Raw genomic sequence first — 12,729 nt, forward strand, 5'->3', positions numbered from 1 at the left:
AGCAATTCATGTTCATGAATTTCCCTGAAAGGGGAGCCATAAGGCATTTGGAACTTCCAGACGGAGGCAGTTCCATTGTTCAGTTCAGTTCAGTTGTAGTCTCCCTGCTTCAGAGTTAATTAAGTGTCTTCCTTCACCCCAATGTCCTGAAATAGATTACGGAAAGCTTGTCGTCAGGCAGGCAGGCTTCCTGCTCTGTCCCTGTTTGATCAACAGGTAATTTAATTGACTCCGTAGAAGTAGAATAGTGAAGGGATCGGAATGGGGGTGGATGAAGTTCCTTCCCAAATCGCAGCACCCGCCAGAGGAAGTCACCCTGTGGTACCAAATAAGGTTGCCAGCCAGGTTACCCCCAGAGGCAAATGTTCCCTTAATAAGCACACATACCTCACAAAATGAGATGTCTGGGCTGGAAGGCAGGGAAGAGATCAAACAGTTACCATGCCCCTGATTAGGCTCCAGCCCGTAATTATAATCCTGCTGTTTCCATGGTTTCCTGATCGCACAGCGACTTTGCCCATGGGGCTGGCCAGTTTTTGGAGGGAGAAAGCCCACCCGCTGGAGCCCGGCTGCGTCTGTAATTCTCTTTCCGTACTTGTACGCACAGCAGAAGATTTGCAGTGAAGCCCTTTATCTTCAAGAGACACAGGGTGTGCGATGTATGGCCGATACTGGCCCATTGGCGGATCAAACTCCCTGGGGCAGATTTTAGGCTGTTTGTATACATGAACCAGGGACGCGGGTGGTGCTGTGGTCTAAACCACAGAGCCGAGAGCTTGTCAATCAGAAGGTTGACAGTTCAAATCTCTGCGATGGGGTGAGCTCCCGTTGCTCTGCCCCAGCTCCTGCCAACCTAGCAGTTCGAAAGCAGGTAGTCCAAGTAGATAAATAGGTGCCACTCTGGTGGGAAGGTAAACGGCGTTTCTGTGCGCTGCTCTGGTTCGCCAGAAGTGGCTTAGTCATGCTGGCCACATGACCCTGAAACTGTACACCGGCTCCCTCGGCCAGTAAAGCGAGATGAGCGCCGCAACCCCAGAGTCGTCCGCGACTGGACCTAATTGTCAGGGGTCCCTTTACCTATACAGTGGTACCTCTGATGTGAACAGGATCCGTTCCAGAGCCCCGTTCGCATCCTGAAGTGAACGCAACCCCCGTCTGCGCGTGTGCGGGTAACGATTTGCTGCTTCCGCGCATGCACGTGACGTCATTTTGCGCGTCTGCGCATGCACGAGCGGCAAAACCCGGAAGTAATGCGTTCCGTTACTTCCGAGTCGCCGCAGAGCGCAACCCGAAAACGCTCAACCTGAAGCATATTCAGCCCGAGGTATGACTACATGAACCACAGTAGATGGTTGCTCACTATTGCTGCAGAATCAAGAGATGTTCGTGCCTGGTTACTCTTTTACACGTTGGGTGGATATGCAGGGCCGGCCCTATCATTAGGCAAAGGGAGGCGATGGTTGCTGTGGAGGCAGTGCTGATCAGGTGTTGGAAGACTTAAGCTGTCTGTGCCCTGCATGGCCTGTGCTGCATCATACAGCGTGTTTTTTGTAAATTGCCTTGAGTTGCCTACAGTGGGGAAAAGTGACTAAATAATAAAGAAGAATGCAATTGCTGCCTTATACCAAGTCAGACCATTGGTCCATCCAGCTCAGTGTTTTCTACACTGGGTGGCAGCAGGGTTTCAGACCGGGATCCAGTCCCAGCCCTAGCTAGTGATGCTGGGGAACTGAGGAACTTCTGCATGCAAAGCACATGCTGTAGCCCATGGTCCTACCCCTTCCCTGGAGCCCATGGTCCTACCTCAAAGCTAGCCAGCTTAGCCCTCCAAGGCCCAGGACAAGTGAACCTGGCTGCTACCCACCTCTGCACAGGTTTGGTCTGTTGCAACAGGCCTGTTTCTCTGTGGAGTTCATTCCAAAAATGAAGGGCACTACTGAAAATCCCGTAGACTCACAGACACCACAGGAAAGTTTTAGTAGTGGTGGGTTTGATAAGCAAATTTCCTTGAAGAAGTGGCTAACTGCAAGAGTGTCAGATGACCTATTCATTAAGCATTCTTCCTGATTCACTTGCACAAAACTTCCGTAGAGTTAGATGGTGCCCAGCTTTCAATGGATATTCATGTTGGTTGGTTTGCAGGGCAGTTACACAGCAGCAAACATTCACCCTGATTTTCATGTGGGGTGTTTATGCATCTTCTTCCCACTAATAATTTGTTCATGAGGCATTTCCCTGTCACTTTTAACTCCCCCAAATCCATGTTTTTTTTAAAAGTGTGTTTGTCACACAAGGGTGACTTGGCTTTAATACACATAAATTGCACAAATCTACAGGCTTTCAAACCCCAACACTCACCCAAAAAGAAGAAAGGGCAGATTTGTTCTCTGTTCCTCCAGAGGACTCAAAAGCAATAGATGAAAATTTCAGGGAAGCAAATTTTGCTTGAATGTCATCAGAAACCCCCTCCCAGTAAGAGCTTCGATAGAAGTATTTAAGCAGAGGGTGGATGGTTGTATCTTAGGAATACAGTGGTACCTCAGGTTACATACGCTTCAGGTTACATACGCTTCAGGTTACAGACTCCGCTAACCCAGAAATAGTGCTTCAGGTTAAGAACTTTGCTTCAGCTTGAGAACAGAAATCGTGCTCCGGCGTTGCGGCAGCAGCAAGAGGCCCCATTAGCTAAAGTGGTGCTTCAGGTTAAGAACAGTTTCAGGTTAAGTACGGACCTCCAGAATGAATTAAGTACTAAACCCAAGGTACCACTGTACTTTGCTTGATTCCTACATTGTAGATCCTGCATTGAGCCCCAGGGGTTGGAACAGATGACAATCTAATATCCCTTCCTTAATTCTACAATTCTATAATTGTATACAATTGTATACAAACTCTATAATTCTGTGGCCTGCCTTCCCCCCCACCCCCTTGTAAACAGGGCAGCTCGACAAGTAGAGGGGTAAATCTTGCACTGTTATCTTCCCAAATGCAAAAATTGCCCGTCAGTCCCTGGCCGTTGCTTCTGGAGCATTATTGCACGCCAGCTAAATGCTTACAAATCAAAAGCATTCCCAGAAACTGCCTTCGGTCTATTGTGTTGGTATGTGTCCGGAAAAGAACAGCAGCCCTTGCTGTGTTTTTTAAAAATGTGAAGTTGCTACTTGGTGCACCTGAATGCACCTCTTGACTTTTCAGGTGTTTAGTGGCTACGCAGGGGGTCAAAACACGTAAGTGCTAAGTGCAAATTATCAGCGGCATTGTGGAGTCACTGTTGAATGGCTTTTTGTAACAATAAACCTGGAGAGCATTCATTCTAGGCGAGGGTTTTTTGTTTTTTTCCCATTTACCCCCAGAAGAGCTTTGGTCTGCTTCCAGCCATCCACCAAGAACCCTCTAGTAAATAGTTCATAGCAGAAGTCAATAATTCAGGCTGATTGGCAGGGTAACCTTAGCTTAGCATTTTGTTTACGGCTTTTGGTATAACAAGACAGGAAATCTGGAGAAGGGGAGCGGGCTGGGGGAGTTAGAGCCTGTTTTTGTGTGTTTTCCCCTCCTCCCCACCAAGCATGGATGGAGCATTATGGAAGAAATATGGTAACTCTTTAAGTTAGTTGTGTATCAATGAAGCAATCGGGAGGGGAAGTCTTCCCGATGAAAAGATCACGTTGCTCATTGAAATTCAAAAAGCCTCCTTTAGACTGTCTCCATCTTTATTTTCCTGGAGAGTTTCTTGTAAGTGTATCCTAATCCCTTAAGAAATGTAAGTCTCTGGGTTGCAAGTCTTGGGCCAAGAGGGCACAGATAGTTCATATTGATATTGATTTTTGCATTTGGTTCTTTTGTCCTTTTCTCCCACTGGCCCCTCTAATTGGCTGCCAAGGTCCCTTTGGAGATTGCTAATAGTGTGAAAGTGCATCTTCCCAAGATCTCACATTCAGCAGGAACTGAAAAGACAAAAGAGATGAGAGAAGGGGGGGGGGGGGAAACAAACCCAACGAGGAGACAAAGCTTACTGGCATCAATTCTGAAACTCTCTTATTTTATTAGCTCCACAAAATGCCCTTTCCAGATGTTCGCTTGAATGGCTGCTGGATTTCCATTACATTTCCACAAACCGTCAGCATTTGCAAGCCTGATTATTAGATTAATGTTTTCAAGTTGTAGAGTAATGTGGTGATTAAAACAAAATGGCTCATCATGCTACGTCTTCTGTTGAGGCTTCAGATTACTGTAATTAATGAAGGGAAAAACAGGGTTATGAATGCGTGTTTGATTCAGCATTGGAAATGAGTATGCCTCACAAGTAACCTTTAAAAATAGTAGCTTTGTGCCACAACGAGAAGCCAGGAGGTTGATTCTCTCCTGCCCTTAAGTTGTTTTAAATATATTTTTTAAATGGTGTAACCCCACCCTGAGACCTTTAGGATGAAGGATGGGCAATGAATAAATAAAATAACGATGATGATGGTAGGAGCTTTTCAGGTGTGTGGGTACATGGAATGTGGGAAGCAAACTTTTTGATTATGCACATTATTTAATTATTGTTGGCTTGAATAGTTTGTACTTGGTTGGTTTTCCCAAACAGGAGATTGATAACGGGTTAATTTCTTTAAAATCCTTCTTTGTAAATGGGTGTGCTTCAGGGAACCAGAGGCTTTAAGGAATGGGAACACCTGAAGTTTATTTAAACTAATCCGCTGTTTCACTCATGAGTCCACATTCTTCCCTTTCCTCTCCTCATCCCATACTCTCCTGAGCTCCAAGCCCCACTTGACTTGCCCACCCCTTACTGCAAGCTCTGAAGTGACAGGAGCAGGTTTCAGCAATTCCAGCCTGCTAGATCTCACTATACCAGAAGCCGACTGATATTGTAGGCAAGAAGTGCCAACTGAATGTCTTGTTCATACCATACCCTTTAAAGCACCTCACAAAGAACCCTGGGAACTGTAATTCACAGAATAAAAAAATTCCTTCCAGTAGCACCTTAAAGGTAAAGGGACCCCTGACCATTAGGTCCAGTCGTGACCGACTCTGGGGTTGCGGCACTCATCTCGCTTTATTGGCTGAGGGAGCCAGCGTACAGCTTCCGGGTTATGTGGCCAGCATGACTAAGCCGCTTGTGGCGAACCAGAGCACCGCATGGAAACACCGTTTACCTTCCGGCCAGAGCAGTACCTATTTATCTACTTGCACTTTGACATGCTTTCGAACTGCTAGGTTGGCAGGAGCAGGGACTGAGCAACGGGAGCTCACCCCGTCGCAGGGATTCGAACCGCCAACCTTCTGATCGGCAAGTCCTAGGCTCTGTGGTTTAACCCACAGCGCCACCCGTGTCCCAGTAGCACCTTGGAGACCAACTAAGTTTGTTATTGGTATGAGCTTTCGTGTGCATGCACACTTCTTCGGATACACACGAAAGCTCATACCAATAACAAACTTAGTTGGTCTCTAAGGTGCTACTGGAAGGATTTTGTTTGTTTGTATCGACTATGGCAGACCAACACGGCTACCTACCTGTAACTGTAATTCAGAGAGCTACAGTTCCCAGCACCCTTAACAAGCAACAGTTCCCAGTATTCTTTTTGTGGTGGTGGTGGGGGAAGGGATGTGCTTTAAATGTGTGGTTTGCATGTAGCTTTGAGGAATAAGTTTTTCCAAACCCATGCTCATTCACTAACTTTGAATATGAGACAAACATCACTGTAAACAAACAAACAAACAAACAAACAAACAAACAAACTATTTTTATCACAATAATTTCTTCAGCCATCAAATACGTATTCCAGAGGGGTTAATTGCATTAGTCTGGAGCAGCTAAAACAAGAAAGATTATTGCGCCATTTATTTGTTGATCTTTTAGGATGCAGCACAGCTCTAGTTTTGGCCACTAGAGGGCGTTCTCACTGTTCCATCAATAAATGGTGGCTGGGAGGAGATCAAAAAGATTTCTCCTTTCATTATGCTTGGAAGTAAAATGTATTGATTTCAGCAGAGCTTACTTCCAATTAAACATCCTTAGACTTCCTGCCAAAGGCTACGTACACACTAATGTAGTTTTCCTCGATCCAGAATCATTCACAACATGCCGCTTTCAATCTAGATTGATTCTAGATCCGTGGTTCCCAACAGGGGGGAAATTTGATTTTTAAGGGGGGTAATTCGAGAATGAGTTATTAACAGTGAATGGACCTTTTAGGCTTCCTACACATGAATAGGAGTTCACTTTTTGAATAAGAAATATATGTGGCGGGGGGCAGGCACCAAGATTTTAGAGATACTTAAGTGGGGCATGGCCAAAAAAAGGTTGGGAACCGCTGTTCTAGATCCTGCCGATCCTGGGTGGGTGTTGTAATAAACAAAATCTGCCCTTATTCCCTTGTGGGGGACACAAGAGCCCTTATAGAGTCCTTTGTAGGTTCTCCATCAGTAGGAGAAAATAACAGAGGCCAACCAGAGAATATTGAGAAGCAAAGCAGCTAGTAAGCCTGATCTTTATTGAACTGTTGCAACAGGGTGATCCCCTCACACGCAGGAAAGGAGGAGGAACCCAGAACCAAGGTGTGCCTGCCCTTATATTTTAAATTCCCTGCCCTGGAGCTCAAGACCACCCCTCCATACATCATACATACATCACAGAAGGGGTGTAACCCAAGACCACCCCCCACAAACATAATACCTACATCACAGAAAAGGTGGTCTACAACAGAAATTTGAATGTTGTTGTTTTTCCTGTCTGCCAGGTTATCTGATAATGCCTTATCTGATTGCCTTTCCTGGTAGTCTGGCCACTCCTTTGAGATGGTGATTACCCAATTCCTGAGACAATGGGAAGGTTCCCTCACCCCCTCCCTCCTTGCAGAGAAAACATTTGGTCAGTTTGGGAGTCAAAATGGTTTCAGGGTGGTCTTTCTGAGCTGCTCCAGACATGTGGTCCCCATATCTGTGTACGTGCTTGGTTGGTACATTTATTATATATAGAAGACCTTATTTTTTTATTTCAGTGTGGTTATTCGATACACCTGAGAAAACCCTCAGCCTGGTCATTTGGTTTGGATACACTCTCCATTCCTGGGACCACCTTATACCTGTTTTGAAATGAACACAGTGCAGGGTAATGCAGAATCAATCTGTAATGATTTACAGCTTTTCTCGGACTGAAACCAGTTTCTCAATATGCACTTAGTAGGGGCAAATAATAATAATAATAATAATAATAATAATAATAATAATAATAATATTTATACCCCATCCATCTGCGTGGCTTCCAACAAAATATTAAAGGTAAAGGTTAGGTCCAGTCGTGACCAACTCTGGGGTTGCGGCGCTCATCTCGCTTTATTGGCCGAGGGAGCTGGTGTACAGCTTCCGGGTCATGTGGCCAGCAGAACCTTCTGGTGAACCAGAGAAGCGCATGGAAACGTGCGGTACCTATTTATCTACTTGCATTTTGACATGCTTTCGAACTGCTAGGTGGGCAGGAGCAGGGACCGAGCAACAGGAGCTCACCCCGTTGCGGGGATTCGAACCGCCGACCTTCTGATAGGCAAGTCCTAGGCTCTGTGGTTTAACCCACAGCACCACCCGCATCAACAAAATATTAAAAATACAATAAAACACAAGAGGTCTAGATTGTGTATGGACTGTGTGTGTGGGGGGGGAAAAACAAGTAAGCCCCTTTCCTTTATTCACCAGTGTTATCTTACGAAGTGGGCAGGAGACTCTTAGTACTCTTCTGTATCCCTGGATTTCTGAACAAGAGAAGAAGGGTGGTCATGTTCTCCTCTCTTGATAGGGCCAAATGTCTACATGCACACTGTGGAAATTTAGTGTGTGTGTATATATATATATATTCACTCAAGAATCCCCTATAACTTTTCTTTTGCCACCAAGGACTAAAGAAAGTACAGTGGTATCTCGGGTTAAGTACTTAATTAGTTCTGGAGGTCCGTTCTTAACCTGAAACTGTTCTTAACCTGAAGCACCACTTTAGCTAATGGGGCCTCCCGCTGCTGCCGTGCTGCCAGAGCACGATTTCTGTTCTCATCCTGAAGCAAAGTTCTTAACCTGAAGCACTATTTCTGGGTTAGCGGAGTCTGTAACCTGAAGCGTATGTAACCTGAGGTACCACTGTATCATGGTTTATAAGGCTGAGAATTAGTTTTGGGCCCCTGGTCTAATCTTCATGTGTAGAACATGATTAAACCACAGTTTCCTGGTTCTGATGTAAGGAGTAACTGTTGTTTAAACAAACGGAAAAGAATGGTTTAAACCAGTGGTGGCCAAACTTGACCCTCCAGCTGTTTTGGAACTACAGTTCCCATCACCCCTGACCACTGGTCCTGTTAGCTATGGATGATGGGAGTTGTAGTCCAAAAACAGCTGGAGGGCCAAGTTTGGCCACCACTGGTTTAAACAAACTACAACAGAAGTACTGATACTGGCAGACAAAGAAGTACAGAAAAGGAATGCATCACATCATTCCCAGCCTAATGAACCATGGTTTATTAGGCTGAGATACCTATGTCTGACATGTCCCACAGCCTTAAATAGATTATTGACTGAGACAGAAAATGAGTGTGCTTCTTCAGGGTCTGAATATAGTCATTATTAACACAGAAAACCATAGTGGTAAAGTTTTAACACTTCTTCACAGATGCTTTCAGAAACAGATCAGTCTGAGTAAATATTCTCACACACATTGGCTGGTGTCTTTCTTTTTGTGTCATGCTTAGCTCAACCTTGCTGAGCGACCGTGAGGTAACTGGACCCTTCTCTGCTGCTTCAAATCGACTGGTTTAATTTGGTTTCTCCACCCCCCAAAAAAGCTGTATCTGCAGGCTTTGGTGGAAGCAGTGTTTACTGTTTGAAACTGAGGAAATCTGGAACCAAACTCCGAAGAGACCAGCTATTGCCAGAGTAGAGTGATTTAAATCAACGCAGTTTAACTCACTGGGAAGGGGAAAAAATGCTCCACTGTGAGGTAAAAAGTAAAAATTAAGCTATACTGTACGTTTTGTGAAATGTGCTTTTAGAAAGGTCTGCTTGACACTGGCAAGAAAAAGCAGTTTTATGGGACCCCAATCTGACCTGGCAGTGGGGATAGAGTTAGCCTTTTCCCCTTGCATCAATGTGCCACTTCAAATTCTACTCGGCTACTGTTTGTCCTCCCCTCCCTCAAATTGCTTCTTGCAGCAAAAGTGCAAAAGGAATGTGTTCTGTATTTAAACAAACCTTAAAAATAAAAATATTCACGTAACATGTAACTTGACCCAAAGAGTCTGTGCTGTTTGGTTCACGAATTGCCACAATAATATTATATAACCTGTTGGTCATACATCTCAGGCTTGACCTCAAAGAGTCAGGTGTTGTTGTTTTTTATCTGCAGGCATTTCACATCAATCATCAGGGATGGTGGGAGCTGTAGTCCAGCGACATCTGCAAGGCCACTCTCCTGTTTTAACAGGAAGGAAGGCTTTTGCTCAATATGGCTTAGATTCCTTTTTGAGAAGTGGGGCTGGCTATGTTTGAAAACTTTTGCTGCCTGGTCCTGTGCCTTTGACAAGAACACGGTGTGCAGGCCTTAGCAACTGATGTTAATGCTCAGCCCCATGTTGTGAAGAAACTAAAGCTTTTGTTTTCCGCAAATCAAATTGCCACTAAAGACACAAGAGCAGGTCTTTTCGAGAATGGTAGTCCTAATCCAACACAATTGCAATTAATTCAATAAGTACACCTTACTCTGCGCTGGATTAGGGCCTGCTAGTGTTAATTTTAAACCAGAGAATTTTTAACAGAAAGAGGATAATAAAAATTTAATTCAACTTTCTTTTTCTTTTTGTGTCCCTCCTGGATTTTTTCCAGCCTTGCTCAAGGAGCATCCGGCCAAGGTCCTTAAATGCTGAAAACCAAGAACACTTAACTACCATTAACGTACTGTTGCTAATTTTGTTTGTTTGTTTCTTCCTGGCAGGGCTTCTTTACCTTCAACAGCAGCGCAACAGGAAGAATCTAACAGGTGCGTTTCCCTCTAGTGATGCAACATACTGGCTGATGGTCTCCCTTTTGTGCAGCTTAAAGACACAACATCTCTTCTGGAGAAAAGAGCGGGCAGCTCTTAAACGATCGCATTTAAGTACAAAGTTTTGGGGAAGCTGCTCCACAGGAGGACTCAGAAGTGCTGTTTATGATGGGTAGAGCTGGTGGAATCTGTCCCAGAAAACTGGGATGCAAATGGCAGTGGTAGACAGGTGGAATTGCACTTTAATGCCATTAATACAAACATGTTCTGTGCTCAGTCTGATTCTTCAAACCCTTGTCGTTGTTCCCCACCGCCCACCGCCTCATTTACCTTGAAAGCTATCCAGCTTGGCCACAAAACAGCTCGCTAGGCTGTGTAAGGTTTCATTTAGTAACATACTGAAATAATTATGAAAGGACACTTTCCTGTTTCTGAAACCTTGTCCTTTTTCTTCCTTCACACTCTGGTGTGGCAGGTTAAGGGAATCTTTATAGAGCCTTTTCTGCCAGCTGGGATAGCTCAGTTGGTAGAGCATGAGACTCTCAAGGTTGTGGGTTCAAGTCCCATGCTGGACAAAAGATTCTTGCATTGCAGGGGGTTGGACTAGATGACCCTCGTGATCCCTTCCAACTCTGTGATCCTAAGATTCCTGCCACTTGGCAACTAGGCTGTTGCTGCATGCAGCTTCACAGGGCAGGCCCGACCTTAACAATGCCGGTGGAGGTTTAGCCATCAGCTCTAGAAGAGTCAGGAGTCCAAGTGGCAATGTGAATCTTTCTGCGGTGACCTTAAAGGCCAGGATGGCCCCAGATGGCATTGTGGGAGGCTGACCTGCAGCTGTTGTGATTTAGGATTGCTCCTCCACAGATAAATCACCGGAACTCTTGAGATTTACCGGGCTGTCTCTTGGCATATATAAAAAGGTCAGCGCTTTCTTCTCTTGCTAGGGAAATTGCACATCATTCAGGGAATTAACACAAGTTGTTAAAGTGAGCCACCTCTTTTAAGAATGTATGATCTATAAGCACAAGACAGAGCTGTTAACTCATAGGGTATAATTGGTATTAGAATAAGCCATATTATATGGAAGGGATCCTGAGGATCATCTGGTCCAACTGCCTGCAATGCAGGAATATGCAGCTGTCCCATACGGGGATTGAACCTGCAACCTTGGTGTTATCATCACCACGTTCCAACCTACGGAGCTATTATGAAAATTTGCAGGTTTAGAGAGCCCAAGGGGGTAGAGTTATGTGGGGAGTGCATTTCACAAGTTGAAAAGAAACACCCAACAGAGGTCGCACCCACACCATACATTTAAAGCACATGGCTTCCCCTAAAGTTACAGGGAACCAGGCAGAGGGCCTTCTCAGTAGTGGCACCCCCCCGTGGAACGCCCTCCCACCAGATGTCAAAGAGAAAAATAACTACCAGACTTTTAGAAGACATCTGAAGGCAGTCCTGTTTAGGGAAGCTTTTAATGTTTAATAGGTTATTGTATTTTGGTGTCTTGTTGGAAGCCGCCCAGAGTGGCTGGGGAAACCCAGCCAGATGGGCGGGGTATAAGTAATATCTTATTTTTATTCTTATTCTTAAGAATCCTGGGAACTGTAGTTTACAACCCCCCAACTCCCAGCACCCTTGACAAACTACAGTGATAGGAAAATGCCCTTTGCTTTGGTGCAACGTCAACCAAAAGCAAATCTGAGTGAATGCTCATTAGATAGCCATCATCATCATCATCATCTAATCTCCCGGCAAACAAATCGAGATGAATGTTCCACAAACAGGTTTCCCGGAAGCTCCCTAAAACAATATAACAAGAGGGCCTACCTAGCAGGCAGGGAGTTATAAAGCATAGGTCCTGCCACACCTGGGACTTTCTGCAAGTAAAGTGTTGCACCGCTGATGTACGTTCTCTCCCCTGACATCTAATGATACGGTGCACGGATCATGGCCCAGCAGCCAAACTGTACTGCAGGTGCAATAACAAAATCACTCAGCTGAATTGGGGGGGGGGGAGGGACACACACCCAAGGTTAACTCAAAATGGAAAGTTTGGGGATTAATTCCTCCAGATGAAATGCCTCTTTTAATTTGAAGCTACTGGGTGACTTAGAAAACCCACAGAGCTCATAAGGAAAGTAAAATGCAGATTTTCAAATTCTGCAGTCTGTTGCTGCTGACATACTATCACTGTGGGAAATTAGGATCAGAAAGCAAAACCACTAGCACCGCAGGTGCGCTGGGACTGGAAGAGTACAACTAAGCATAAAAATGTCAGTGTCCATATGGCTGAGCATACATCAGTTCATTGTCCAAAGAAAACAACATCCCCCAGTTTGCCGTACATCTATGGATATGCCTTAATTATTTTATTTCTTGGATGACATCAGTTTTATGTTCCCTCTAGAATTGCAAGGTCAAAGGCTAGCGTCTCTTCAGCATTAACGCACACATAATATTTTGTCTGAAGAACTGATAGAAGGAAATTAAATACACGGGGCGGCCAAAGTCCCTGGACTTCAGAACTACAAGCCAAAATCGTAACGTGGCTCAGAGCTACAATATACCACATCTTGTTGCTACTTCATCTCCCTCCCCAAAAACCTCGGCTGTTAGATCAACCCTTTGCTCTCCAAAGCCCCCAACCATATCACCTGTGCTTCTCACTCTCTTAAAAAAAAAAAAAACAACACTCCTCAAACTCA

General features: G+C 44.9%; 1 long non-coding RNA gene across 1 annotated transcript in view; it reads left to right on the plus strand.

Moving 5' to 3' along the window:
* Positions 1-12,729, plus strand: part of LOC310758809 — a 260,702-nt gene that overhangs the window by 25,896 nt on the left and 222,077 nt on the right. Inside the window, exon 2 of the long non-coding RNA XR_014545938.1 lies at positions 9,971-10,015. This is a non-coding gene — a long non-coding RNA (uncharacterized lncRNA). The remainder of the gene's footprint in view (positions 1-9,970; positions 10,016-12,729) is intronic.

The sequence above is a fragment of the Podarcis filfolensis genome (assembly GCF_964270895.1).
Source record: "Podarcis filfolensis genome assembly, chromosome: 3".
Taxonomy (NCBI): Eukaryota; Metazoa; Chordata; class Lepidosauria; order Squamata; family Lacertidae; genus Podarcis; species Podarcis filfolensis.